Here is a 12,663-nt window from a genome sequence, read left to right on the forward strand (position 1 = left end):
ATCTTGCTCATGCCATTGTAAGGCATCCTCAATGGCAGTTCAGTGTTCCGGACCGGGGGAATGCTGCTGGTTAAGTATTCCAGAAGGAATCCTATGTTTTGAATAGTGAAGAGTTGGAGAGCTGGAAGCTGTAGAAAGAAGGCTGAGGTGTACCATCAATCTCAATAAGAAAGTATTTATTTTTATCATTTAACTGCATGCTGCCCATCTTTACACCATTATTTGGGGAGCGGTGATAATGGAAGGAGGGAAATGGAATGTCTGACAGAATATCGACAGACAGAAAATCACCCTACAAAAATATCGACACAAACACATCAAAGTCAAAAATATCAAACTCCAATCTACATAAAGGTGAGTACAAAAATATCGGAAAAAAAAACATTTTTGCCAAAAATAATCGATGTTAAAAATAATGTAAAATTAGGTAAATAATACATATTATAAAAGAAATATAGTTAAAAATATTAAAACATATTTAAAAATAATAACTAATACATATAATGTTAAAATAAATTAAACATAATCATATACATTAATATATATACTTATCCACATAGTGCAACAGAAGGGAAACTGCCTAGCCAGGTCCTCCCTGGATCCGAAATAAGTATCCTAGGACCGGTTTCGGGGTTACACCCCTCTTCCGCCAGGATAGCTTGATTACAGTGGCATTGTGAGCCCAGGACCAACGTCTGGGCATACCTGGCGCACTTAGGGCGAGAAAGCAAAAGACACATAATTGATGGACAAAATGCAGAACGAATCCAAAAATACATTTTTTACTACTGCAAGGTCTATCGCTATATAGGATAAGATTGGGATTGCCTTATTACATTTGTTAAGTGTAATTTGCAAATGAGAAGACATAACCAATTCATGTTTGGTGTCTCTGGAATCAAAATTTAAAGTCCAGAGTAATGGTGAAGTCAGAATGTTTGGGAATTTAAATAGCAATTCTGAAAATCACACTTTAGAAAGTTGGCATCTTCTTGTCTTTCTTGACGATAAAATAAGCATGAAGCTTTATTTTTTCCAGTCTTACTCATGGGAATCTTCACATCTTATTGAGCCCATTTGATTGTTCATGGCAAACAAACATGTGCAAGAAACAACATTGTTCCAGGGTAGCAGATCTTTCTTCTATGTCTATTCACGTTTGAACACATTGGGCACATATTAATCTGTTGGCATTGGATGTTGTAGTCCCACTACTTCAGCTTCTCTTTTTGAATTGATACGCTGTAAGTCTGGGCAGATTTTTCTCAATTTCTTATAAGTATGAATACGCATTTGATAACTTACCTTAAACGTGCATTAACATCTTTTTCAGCACACCACTTTATGATACAAGCGTATTGGCTGGACTTGAACTCTTCATTTTTCCATTGCATTATTGCATCTCTTACAGCACCATTGAGGAGATTGCAAGTAACATTTTTACGAGTTATTGGAGCATGGATTAATTACTGATGTATCGTAAACATGTTTTTTCAGTGAATCAATGTATTTTTGAACACTTCGTTTCTCTGAGTGGTGAGTCCTTTTCTTGTGCAGAGTTGTCACTCAGCAGCAATATTGTGTAAGCTCTCTCATTCATTTCGTTTCACTTGGTTGGGAGTTTAGCATGTTCTGTAATTGCAAACTATTTAACATGTTGGCTCATGAGCACTGTTACATCTATCACACAGAACTTTCTGTTTACTTGGGAGTCCATTGATTCGGCATTGTTGGTTTCTCAAGGTGTACTATAAATACATGACATCCTTTTTGGACTAACGTTCACACTATTTTTATATGTATCATATACGTGAAGCCACTTTTTTGGCTAGATCACAGCATTAAAGCTGAGGTCGATGATGATTTTTTTCAATCATCCAAATGTCCTGTAAATGTGAGAGTTGGTGCTTCTTATAATGTTACAGATGCTTTTAGAGTGTAGTAATGGTTTAATTTGATAGTTTCTTTCAATATGTTTAGAGGTACATAGAAACCTATACTAATATTCTTTTTTGCAGTTTTCCCAGATAAAGGGCACCAGACACACGAAATCCATTGGGATAGACCGGGATTGATTCAATACACAGCTGCCTGCTTTAGTGTTTTAATTATTTTGTGCAGAAATTTATTGAAACATAAATGATTTGTTTGTTTGAATCTATATCATTCTTATGTATGTAATTGGTTCACTTGAATGTACCATTTTATTACATTTTGGTCCATGGGCCTGATGGTTTACGCACTCTGTGTCCAGGTAACCGCAGTTCCCTGATTTCTTGACAGTTCATTCACAGAGGTAGGCGGGCTTCATCACAAAGTAGTACACCAAACTTGAAACTTGTTGAACTCTATTTTTCTTGAGGGTTCTGTTTCACTTCTTGTTTAGCCATCTTCTTCCCTTAGCCATTTGGTGCCGGCAGCCTATCTCTTATCACCTGACTGGGTGTAGTTCGGAGCTGGGCTTTTCTATATTCCTCCTAGACAGCCACACACACTTGGAGCGGAGGTCTAACTGGATGGGCTATCACTGGCAGAATGGGACAGAGGAGCTGGGCCAAGCCTCACTTACACCTGAATAGGCTGTGTCCGGTCCCCACACCTAGGGCTGCATGCCCCCTATAGTTATTCTGGAGCCAGGGCCATGAATGCATCAGTGCACTTCAAAGGCTTGCCTTAGAAGCTTCTTCCCCACTTCAAAGGCACAACTGAGTATAAATATTGGACCTCAGACACCATCCCTTCAGTAAATTTCTGGACCCGTGGAAACTCTCCCAGGAAGAAGGACTGCTGTGCTGTTGAAGGGCTGCCCCTCCGCTGGGCTGCACTTTGCTGGACTCCTACTGTGCTATGTTTTTACTTGCTGCCTGCTGTCCTTTTGCCTGGGTGAGAGACCTATATTCTGGAAACCAGATCCCAGAATAACTCCAAATGTTAGTTGTCTAGCCTCCTAATCTGAATCCTCAGGGACATAACAGACATCCAACAGCCTTGCATTCTCACCTGAACTCTGCTATCTGTGAATCTACCCTGCCAAGTAGTGTCACTTCAGTCCTGTACCCTATGAAGTGGGCTTAAGGTGCTTTGCCAGTCTCTGTGGCTTCAGCAGAAAATGACACATCTCCTCTTCTGTATGGCGCAGCCTTAAGCAGAGCTGACGTATCGCTGCTGCTGCATGGAATTGAACTGTCACAAAGATTTACATTACCACCGCAGCCCACATCATGTTCGGAGCAGGCCCATGCATTCCTAATTCACAGCAACCTTGGTGATAACTAACCCTGGGCGGAGTTGGCGGAGTGGTGCTTCGCGGAGCTACGCGAAGTGGGCGAGAAACTACGCCCACCTCGGCACTCCGCGTAGCCCCACTCCGCAAACACCACTGGCCGCCAGCCCCGCCACCCGCCTCCCGCCTCCCTCCCGCCCTTCCTAAATACTTTAAATTAAAGGAATAAATTAATTTAAAACGCACTTACCTTGCCCGCCGCTGCCCGCCGCGTCCCCGGGGCTCGCTATCTTCCGTCTTCTTTACTAATGCGCATGCGCGGGCGGCCGCGCATGCGCATTTCTCACGAGAAAATGCGCATGCGCGGCCGCCCGCGCATGCGCATTAGTAAAGAAGACGGAAGACGGAAGATAGCGAGCCCCGGGGACGCGGCGGGCAGCGGCGGGCAAGGTAAGTGCGTTTTAAATTAATTTATTCCTTTAATTTAAAGTATTTAGGGAGGGCGGGTGGGAGGCGGGTGGCGGCCAGCTACGCTCCGTCTGCGGAGCGTGCGTAGTGCCGCCTGGCTACGCCCGCTCCGCAAAATGCAAAGTAGGCGGCACTACGCACACTCAGTGCACGGAGCGTAGCTGGCCGCCCACCCCTAGTGATAACAACAAACTCCTCATTGCAGCCTTGCCGCTCCTCACAAACTGTGCATCTCCCCACGTGTACGATGCATCCCCAACTTCAGACTTCATATTGCAAACCCTCATCATTGAAATCTTCGAACTTGAAGCAACAGGACCACTCATCCCAGCCTCACTGCATCTCAGAACCTACACATCGCTTTGGCTATGCAACACATCATCAATGCGGATCCACGCAATGCTCCGCAAACCAGGACTTAAGGTACTCTGTTCAGTGGGTGAAACTGGGCCCCTGTAGTTGCTCATGGTCCATCATGGTCAACCTGTACTTGTGACTTTGTCCTGGTCCAGTGCGACCAGATATCCCCAGTTGGAGCTTTACTCCTTTTAGTCCTATTTTCTCTAAGCAAGTTTAAAATCAATATCCCCAGTTCTACCAATTGATTTTTTGTCCTTTTGGTCTTGTTCTATTAAATAGATTTTGATCTATTTTTTTCAAATCTGTTGTGGGATAATTTTTGTGTGGTGTTTCACTGTTTTAGTGTTTTAAGCTTGGCACAAATACTTTACAAATGTCCTCTATGTTAAGCCTGACTGTTCAGTACCAAGCTACCATGGGGGTTGAGCACAGGTTAGTTTATGGTTGGCTTGTGTCACACCCTGACAAGGATTTTGAATTCTGCTTGACCAGGGCTCACACCCCAGGCAACCAACAATCAAATTTCTTACAAATTGCATTTACCATTTCATAGCAACCAATTTATAGAATGTCTCTCCCCACCCCCCATAGAATTGGCTTCTGCATACTTAGGGCCTCATTTATGAAAAGTGACGCATCGCTGCGTGAACGTGAAAACAGCGATGCGTCACTTTTCACTGCGCCCTCCTTGCAACACGAATGATGCATCATATTTACAGAATGACGCATCATGGAGCAAGGAGTTACAGATAGGTCAGTTTTTTTGACGAATCTGTATAGGGCAAAAGTGACGCATTGCTGGAGTTTGTCACAAAAGTGAAGCAACTCCAGCACTGTGTCCTTTCACATGGGGCAAGCCCCATGTGAAAGGGCCTGCGTCAGTCTTACGCCTGCTGTGAGGCAGGCGTAGGAAATTTACGCATTTGTGTCCTAGAAGTGGCGCAGTGAAATCTCATAGATTTCACTGAGTCACTTCTATGACCCTGTCTTGCGTCAGAACGCCCCCCCCCCCTGCATACATTATACCTGGCGTAGGTATAATGTAGCGCAGGGGTTTACAAAGTGACGCATCTACCGAGATGCGTCACTTTGTAAATATGGTGCAACAAGGCACATTTGTTACGCTGCTGGTGCGTCACAAAAAGTGATGCACTGGCGGCGTAAAAGTAACGCGCGGCCTCATAAATGAGGCCCTTAATATTTAAGATGCAAATGAAACGCTTGCAGGTCTTACTTTGAGAATAATTTCTGTTAAAGTTGTTTATTGCAAATCTCTAGGTCTGGGGGCATTATTTTGGAGTTATATATTGTATATTGTGAAACACTTATTTTGGATGCTTTTAATTTGCTAAATGCTCACCAACCCTAAGTATCAACCATCCCTAAAAGGCCTCCACACACATTATCTACACTAATCCCTGACCCCAAAACCCCACCGATCCCTAAGCTCTAAAAAAGTCTCACCATACCTAAACTCCATCAATCTCTGATCCCTAAACCCCACCCATCCCTGATCCCTGAAATCTCATTCTACTCCTTTATTCTGTCCATCTCTTAACCACAAACTCCCTCACTACCCCTAAACTCAACCCATTCTTCAATCCTAAAAATACATCAGCACACCTAAACTCCACCCATCTCAGACCCCTAAACTGCACCCATCCTCAAATCCTTAAAGCCCTTCTACTCCTAAAGTCTACCTATCTATTAACCTAAAACCCCCTCACTACACCGAAACTCCACCTGTTACTGAACCTTAAAACCCCTTATTAATGCTATTGTTCCTACCCATACCAGATCCCTTAAAATAATTCACCATCCCTAAACTCCACTCATCCCTCAACCCTAAACAACCCGAGCTACTGTTGAAAATGACCCATCATGACCCTTAAAACCCCTAACCAATCCTGAACTTCCCCATCCCTGAACCCTAAAAACCCTTTCCACACATAACCTCCATATATAACTGTAACCTTAAAACCCCACATCACCGTAAACTTCACCTATTGCAGAATGCTAAAAATGATTTGCCACTCTAAAATTCTACTCATCACTGAACCTTAAAAACACTCACCAGCCCTAAACTCCTACCATCCATAAAAACAAAAAAATGTCAACACACCTACACACACCCATCCCTGAACCCCAAAAACCCCTCACCACCCCTATACTCTTCCCATCCCTGAACCTTAAAACCACTCATTACCCCTAAATATTACCTGCACCTGCACTCAAAACTCTCACTACACCTAATGTTTACCTAAGTGTGTGATTTTGGATGTTTCCTACAATTGTCTGTCCTTTAAAATGTTCCCTTTAATTAATGTGTATTTACTCAAATTGTCTTTCCTTAAAATTGGTTCTCAAAGATGTGCTCAGGGCCGGACTGACTACCGGGCAGTTTGGAATGCTGCCGTGCTGGGCGCTGATTTCACTGCGGTGGGGGCTGATTACGTTCATGGAGACCTGCGTGTGCTTCGAAATAATTAAACGAAAACGAATTTCGTTTAGCCTACGCATGTCTCAATGAACGAAATCAGCTCCCAGCTCAGTAGCATTCCAAACTGCCCGGTAGCCAGTCCGGCCCTGGATGTGCTTTCCTCCGATGTGGTTTCTCAGCTTTTGTTTTTCCAATAATTCACCTACATAAATTTCACCTACATGGGGTATGCAGAGGTATGTAGAAAATATCACCTTAATGTCATTTGTAGCAATGCTACAGCCATATTTCCAAGCATTCCTCTATCAAGGCTATACTGGCCATGCCAGGCCTCAGGCATTTCCCCAGGAGGCTGGAATGATGGGGGCCAGTTTTGTTAGTGGGGGCCGTTTTTAGGTCTCGCACCTAGCATTTCAGTGCGCAGCAAGTGAGATATTTAGTAAGTGAAAAATGGGGTTTCAGCACTGACATAGTAATTGCACACGCTTGTGCGTGTGCTTTTTCTTTTGTGGCACACTATTGGGCTTTGCGTGTGTGTTTTTGAAGAAGAGAGCACGCAATAGGCCAAAGGCAGGCTCATTGCTCCGCCAATGGCCTATTGGTGTGTATTACTTGCACCAGGATGTTGTGTGGTTTAAAATATTGTGCCCAGACACTGCCGCGATAATTGACACCACATGTCTCGCTGTGGCACGCGCATCACTCGCAGGCTTCTTTGCTTGCGATCACTTTCACTTTCACTTTAGCGATCTGTTTCAATGCCGTTTTTTTCATTTGATGTTTCCCGCACTAGCACGCTGAGGTCATAGGTGTCGATGATAACGAAACTTAGGGAAAGGACTGAAGTGGTAAGCATAAAAATCTTCACTATCATGGCACAAACTAGGAACTGTTTCGTCTTCTAGTTGTTTAGAACTGAGCTTCGAGGTTTTTATATATTCTCGGTTAAAGTTGTAAAAGTCATGGTTCCCCCAACATGGTGGAAGGGGGCTTTGCCATAGTCAATTTCTCCTAAAACAGTCTGAAGGGACAGGTGTGAGGTTATGTACCGTGCATTAAAGAGTCTATGACGTCACCGAGCTGCAGGATGAAGCTTGGGGGATAGGCTGCTTATTCCAGGCGTCAATCGCCCTTCTGAGCAGACCCAGGATGTGTCTGTAGTACTGCGTCCTCGTCTGCTGGATGTTGCTGCCATCGTCTTTGTCCTTATATTGAACATCTGCTATGATTCCAAAAGTGAAGCACGGCCAGGGGGATCCTGCGTGATCACTCACTCGGTTCGGGATCCATAGCCCTGCCAGCAGCATTCCGGGACACCTAGACAAAGTGGTATAGAGGCTAAATAAAACAGTAACCTCCGAAAAATGGAGCCCGAAATGCCTAGTTCATGGATCCGTTATCTTAATATTCTATTCAACTGATATGTAGAGTCGCACTCGTACTTACAGGTGGGGAAGCAAATGAAGGCTCTAGCCAGAGAGCTGGTTACAGGCTCTGCTGCGTAGCTCTGTGACTCGCTAGCCAGTGGCGTAGCAAGGGAGGCGCAAGCCCGAAATACAAACAGGAAAATAACCCCATCTGCTAGTTTGGTAGTAAAAAACAGCAATGATTAGGGTAAAATGAGGCTCCTCAGCCCGTTCGGCTCCGGTGCCAGTGCAACTGTTGCAATATTGGCAGCTAGGCCCCTATGTAAATGTATTTGAGCTTATATAGCGCACAGCTACCCGCAGTGGGTGTCCCGGCGCTTGCTTAGGGAACCCGTCCTGGTATTCCCCTGTGAGATAACCCCGGCAGGGTATCCACAAGGTGAAAGCCAGTCATCCCGCCGCGAGGGGCCGTTGTGGAGATTAAGCAAGCTATTGCCCAGAGTCGCAGAGTGTGAACCCGTGAGTCGAGAAGGCACCGGAGCGAGAATTATCGGGTCCGTGGAATTTTTAGCCCAAGACCCGCCGAGGCGGGGAATTGAACCCTGGTCCAGGGCCGATCTCAGCTTCCGGGTCTGCCGCCTCTAACCCCTTAGCCACACCTATCTAAGCGAGCCGTTAATCTTTAGCTTCCTCGCCCCCTGCAACTCTCTCTTACACTATCCCATCATACTTCAAGACCCTCTGGACAATGAACAGCGCTGCAAGTTATTATTTACTACAATCAACTCCTCCTTGCTTTCCTTTCTTTCTTTGCGTATCCATCCTTCTCATTCTTCCTTACATTATCGCTCTTCGTTTCCCTTTCTCTTTCCAGATTCCACACCTCCCCCTCCTGTGTTTTTCCGTTCTCTCTTTCCTCAGTGCCATCTTTTTGCCCACTATTCTCCTCCGTCGTCTTCTGCTACTCGTTCGTCCTCTCTTTCTCCATATCTTTGTCCAAACTCCTTCCTGAGTTCTGTGTCCCAATCCATCTCTCCGCCACATCCCTTCTTTCTCCCGTCCATCCGCAACCAAACACACTTTTGATTTACACTCTCTCGCTTTCTTAGTGTCTTTATCATCCACTTTTTCTCCTTTTGCTGACCTCCTCGGTCTTCCTCACATTTACCCTTTACTCTATCATCTCTCTATTTCTGTTCCTCTTCCTTTCCATTTTCATTGATGTGCTCCACTTAGCTTATTCTTCACAACTCCCTCTTCTGGCCACTTTCTTCTATCTCACAAACACACCCCTTCCCTCTGGCACCCCTCAACTTCTACCCTACGTCATTCTTTAATGCTCGTACATCTCTTTAAACACCCACCTATCAGAGCTACACCAACACGCTTCCTAAACCACACTCACTCTCGCTCTCTCTGAAAACACACGTACAGATCTCCCTTACAAGTGCATGTCAAGTCTTGCCCTAAGAAACACATCCCTTAAAATGGGTATACACCTGTTACAACGCATTTGTTACAACGCAATGCTGTTACAACGCGACTGTTACAACGCATACCATTACAACGCATTGCGCAGGGGGGCGCTCTAGGATAGGGAATAAGTATAATTTACTATCCAACACCTTCCCTAGAGTCCACGGGGACTGGAGTTAGAATAGTAAATTATACCTACCACTATCCAGCACCTCAAAGCGCTATGCGTTGTAATGGTATGCGTTGTAATGGTTGCGTTGTAACAGTAGGTAGTTGTAATGGTATGCGTTGTAACATGGTACATCCCTTAAAATGCATTTATGGGTCACTCCGCCGTAGGTACCTCTCCCCCACTCGTTTACAAACAGCTTCCCTGGCCACATATCTTCTTTACACATTTCTACCATACATTGTATATCCACAAAACATACATACATACATCTATTTTCCACACAACATTCTCTAACATAGTCTCCATGAAGACGTGTAGCCCTTAGAGGCTAACAATACACGTAAACATAGTCCCCTCAGGACAACAGCACCCCCTGCCCCAACATACCCAACATCTCGCAAATAACACACAGACACCAGTGTTAGATTGGGAAAAGTTGCTGCAGGTTTATTTTATTACATACAACATTATGTAATCCCGGTGGGTTATCTTACGGGCGATCCAAGGGCAGGCCGCATTCCCGCCTGATGAGCCAAGCAGCACAGTGGCGAACCACCCTTCTGCTGCGTCATTATGGAATAACTCTACTCACGCCCCTTGCGGGGCGTATCTAGGCAAACCCCCAGTTGCACAGGCACACAACAGCCCGAAGGACTACTGGGGCACCGACACGGGTTCCCGGCCTCCCATGAGGTTCCAGGTTAGGCTCTGGCACCCCTATGTGCCCGCTGAAGTACAGTGCTGCACCTCTCTGCTTCTGGATCGCCCCGAAACTCCGCCACAGCCCGGCTGGCGGCCACCGTCGCCGTACGGGCCCCCCACCACTTCGCTACTTAGGCAACCTGCAACCTTTGCTCTGCAGAGCTTCTCTTAACAAGAGGAACAAGTCCAAACCGACAGGTGAGAGTGGACCCCTTCCATCTCAATGAGACCTTAGAACCTGTCCTAAGTGATAAAAGGCCCCTCTGACACTAATCTGCAGATTACCTCCGGGTCCATATCCCTCTACAGCAATAGGGTAGGCCGACCAGGTTCGAGGGGACATACCCCTAGGTGAATGATACAGTGTAGAATAGGGGGGCCCCCAAGCTGCTAGCGCTCTTAAGTTCTACAACATGTACCAGCGCAAGTCACTGAGACCCAACCACACCCCTCACATGAAGAGTCAGAAGACTACACCCAGGATAAGTTTCAACTTCTGCCGTAGCGTGGTGCCCAGAAAATCAATGTTTAATATATAACTTGTGTGGTATCATTAGACACACAGGAATGCACCGATTGGAACAACTGGCTTCACCTGCCCTCGTGAGATTAGCCTGGAGGCTGCCTAGTCCATGCTCCCTCTTGGATAGCTCGTCTATAAGGTTGACATACAACCACCCCCTAAAGGATTGTTTTGACAGATACAGGTGCCCTCAGAAATGGAGACATCATGATCAGGCAACTTCTCACAATGGGAGGGGATTCCCAGAAAACTTATTGGTTACTCAAGTGTATTCACGAGGCTATTCCGGCCAAGCCAGGGGAGCCCAACCATACGTGATCGTGTTCGAGAAGCCGTGAGTCCCAATTTTCCGCAAGGAGCCCACAGTGCCAAAGCCACTCCCCCTGGGTGACGAGCTAAAAAGGAGAGGTTGGGTTACCAGATGGATCTGTGTGATCCCCTGCAAACTAAAAAGGAAAAAATGGTCCCTCCCCAAGAATGCCGCCAGGGTAGGCCCTGACAGCAAAACTGTAAATGGCATAATTAAAGGAGCCCAGGTGGATTGTCGCACAGCAATCAAAGAGGTTTGCAATAGCTGAGAAGGCAATTCCAATGGCTTAAATACACCCACTATTCACTGCACGTGAAGCTGAACTGCCTCCTATCAGCCCAAAACAGGAGGGTGACAAGCATCGCCTGCAAAACCACGTGCTTGTGGTAATTAGCCGCTTGAGTACATCGCTACCCAAGGTGTATGTCAGAAGGCGGATGCCCCAATACTGTAGCGCGAACAGCTCTACTCCTGCCGCTGCAGAGCGGCTCCCTGGCACATCCGGCCCAAAGCAATGGAGCACACTGCAAGTGTGTGCCCTTTTCCAGGGTAAAGAAAGAGGGAGAGCCCAGGTGAACGGACCCTGTCGACACTGGCTCGACCCTGTGTAACCCACTTTCTGTGCCAAAACACTTGATAGCTGCGCCTACCTCCCCCCGCCAGCTGCCCTGGCTAAAGCGGGGGTGGATATGTCTTAGTGAAGCGAACAGGTAAAATGTCACATCGCTACCTCGGTTTACCCCATGTGACTGACACCGCACTACTTCTTTGCCTTGTGTGAACATGGCCACCAAAGTATGAGCAGTGCCCCGTGACGTATACTTGGCTTTGAGGCCGCTGACGCACCAGGACGGTGAAGAAGTAGAAATAATACTGCAGCGTCCTGGTCAAGACCGGCAACAAATTCTGATTGCCACCAAGGCACCTGCATCAATCGGACATGCCGGAGGGCCAAATGCATAACTTCTGGTGGCACGAGGACCATGACAGTCAAGCAGCGAGACTTCGCTCAAGCCATAATCCGAAACCAACTTCTCACAATGCACGCTACCCGGCGCCAAAATTGGACCCAAATTTTTCCCGAAGGACCAACCACCAAAATAATGGCACCACGAAACAGGCTTCTCACAGTGTGCGCCACCCCCGCGCCAAAACAGGACACCCCGGTTACTCTGAACTGCCCAACACCAAGGAGGGGCCCCCAGGACGGGCGCGATGCCTGGTGTGGGGGGGGGGTGCTCTAATGCTGTGAATGGGGTGTGAGTGGAATTCTCACTACCGGGGCAAGCTATGTAAAAGTAACTGAAAACCACAGAGCGAGTCGCCGCATCTGTTTGCGCTGTTATGCTGTGGGAGGCTGGCACAAAACCGGGTCCTAGATGCCCATGTCCTGAGTGACCACCCAAGGTACCAAGGCTAAACGCACCCCTTGACCCAGGATAGTACATTCAAAATTGGAGCTTCCGTACCACACGTACGCAGTCGCAAAACAAACCGCCTCGCACCCACACTTCCAGATAAAAGGAAGATACCCAACCTGACATGCACATGAAAGAAGCAGGAGGGAGGATTAAAACAAGCACCTACTAGACCTCGACATAATACCATGTAGTGGCTTGAAC

Source organism: Lissotriton vulgaris, chromosome 4_1, assembly GCF_964263255.1.
Source record: "Lissotriton vulgaris chromosome 4_1, aLisVul1.2, whole genome shotgun sequence".
NCBI classification, from domain to species: Eukaryota; Metazoa; Chordata; class Amphibia; order Caudata; family Salamandridae; genus Lissotriton; species Lissotriton vulgaris.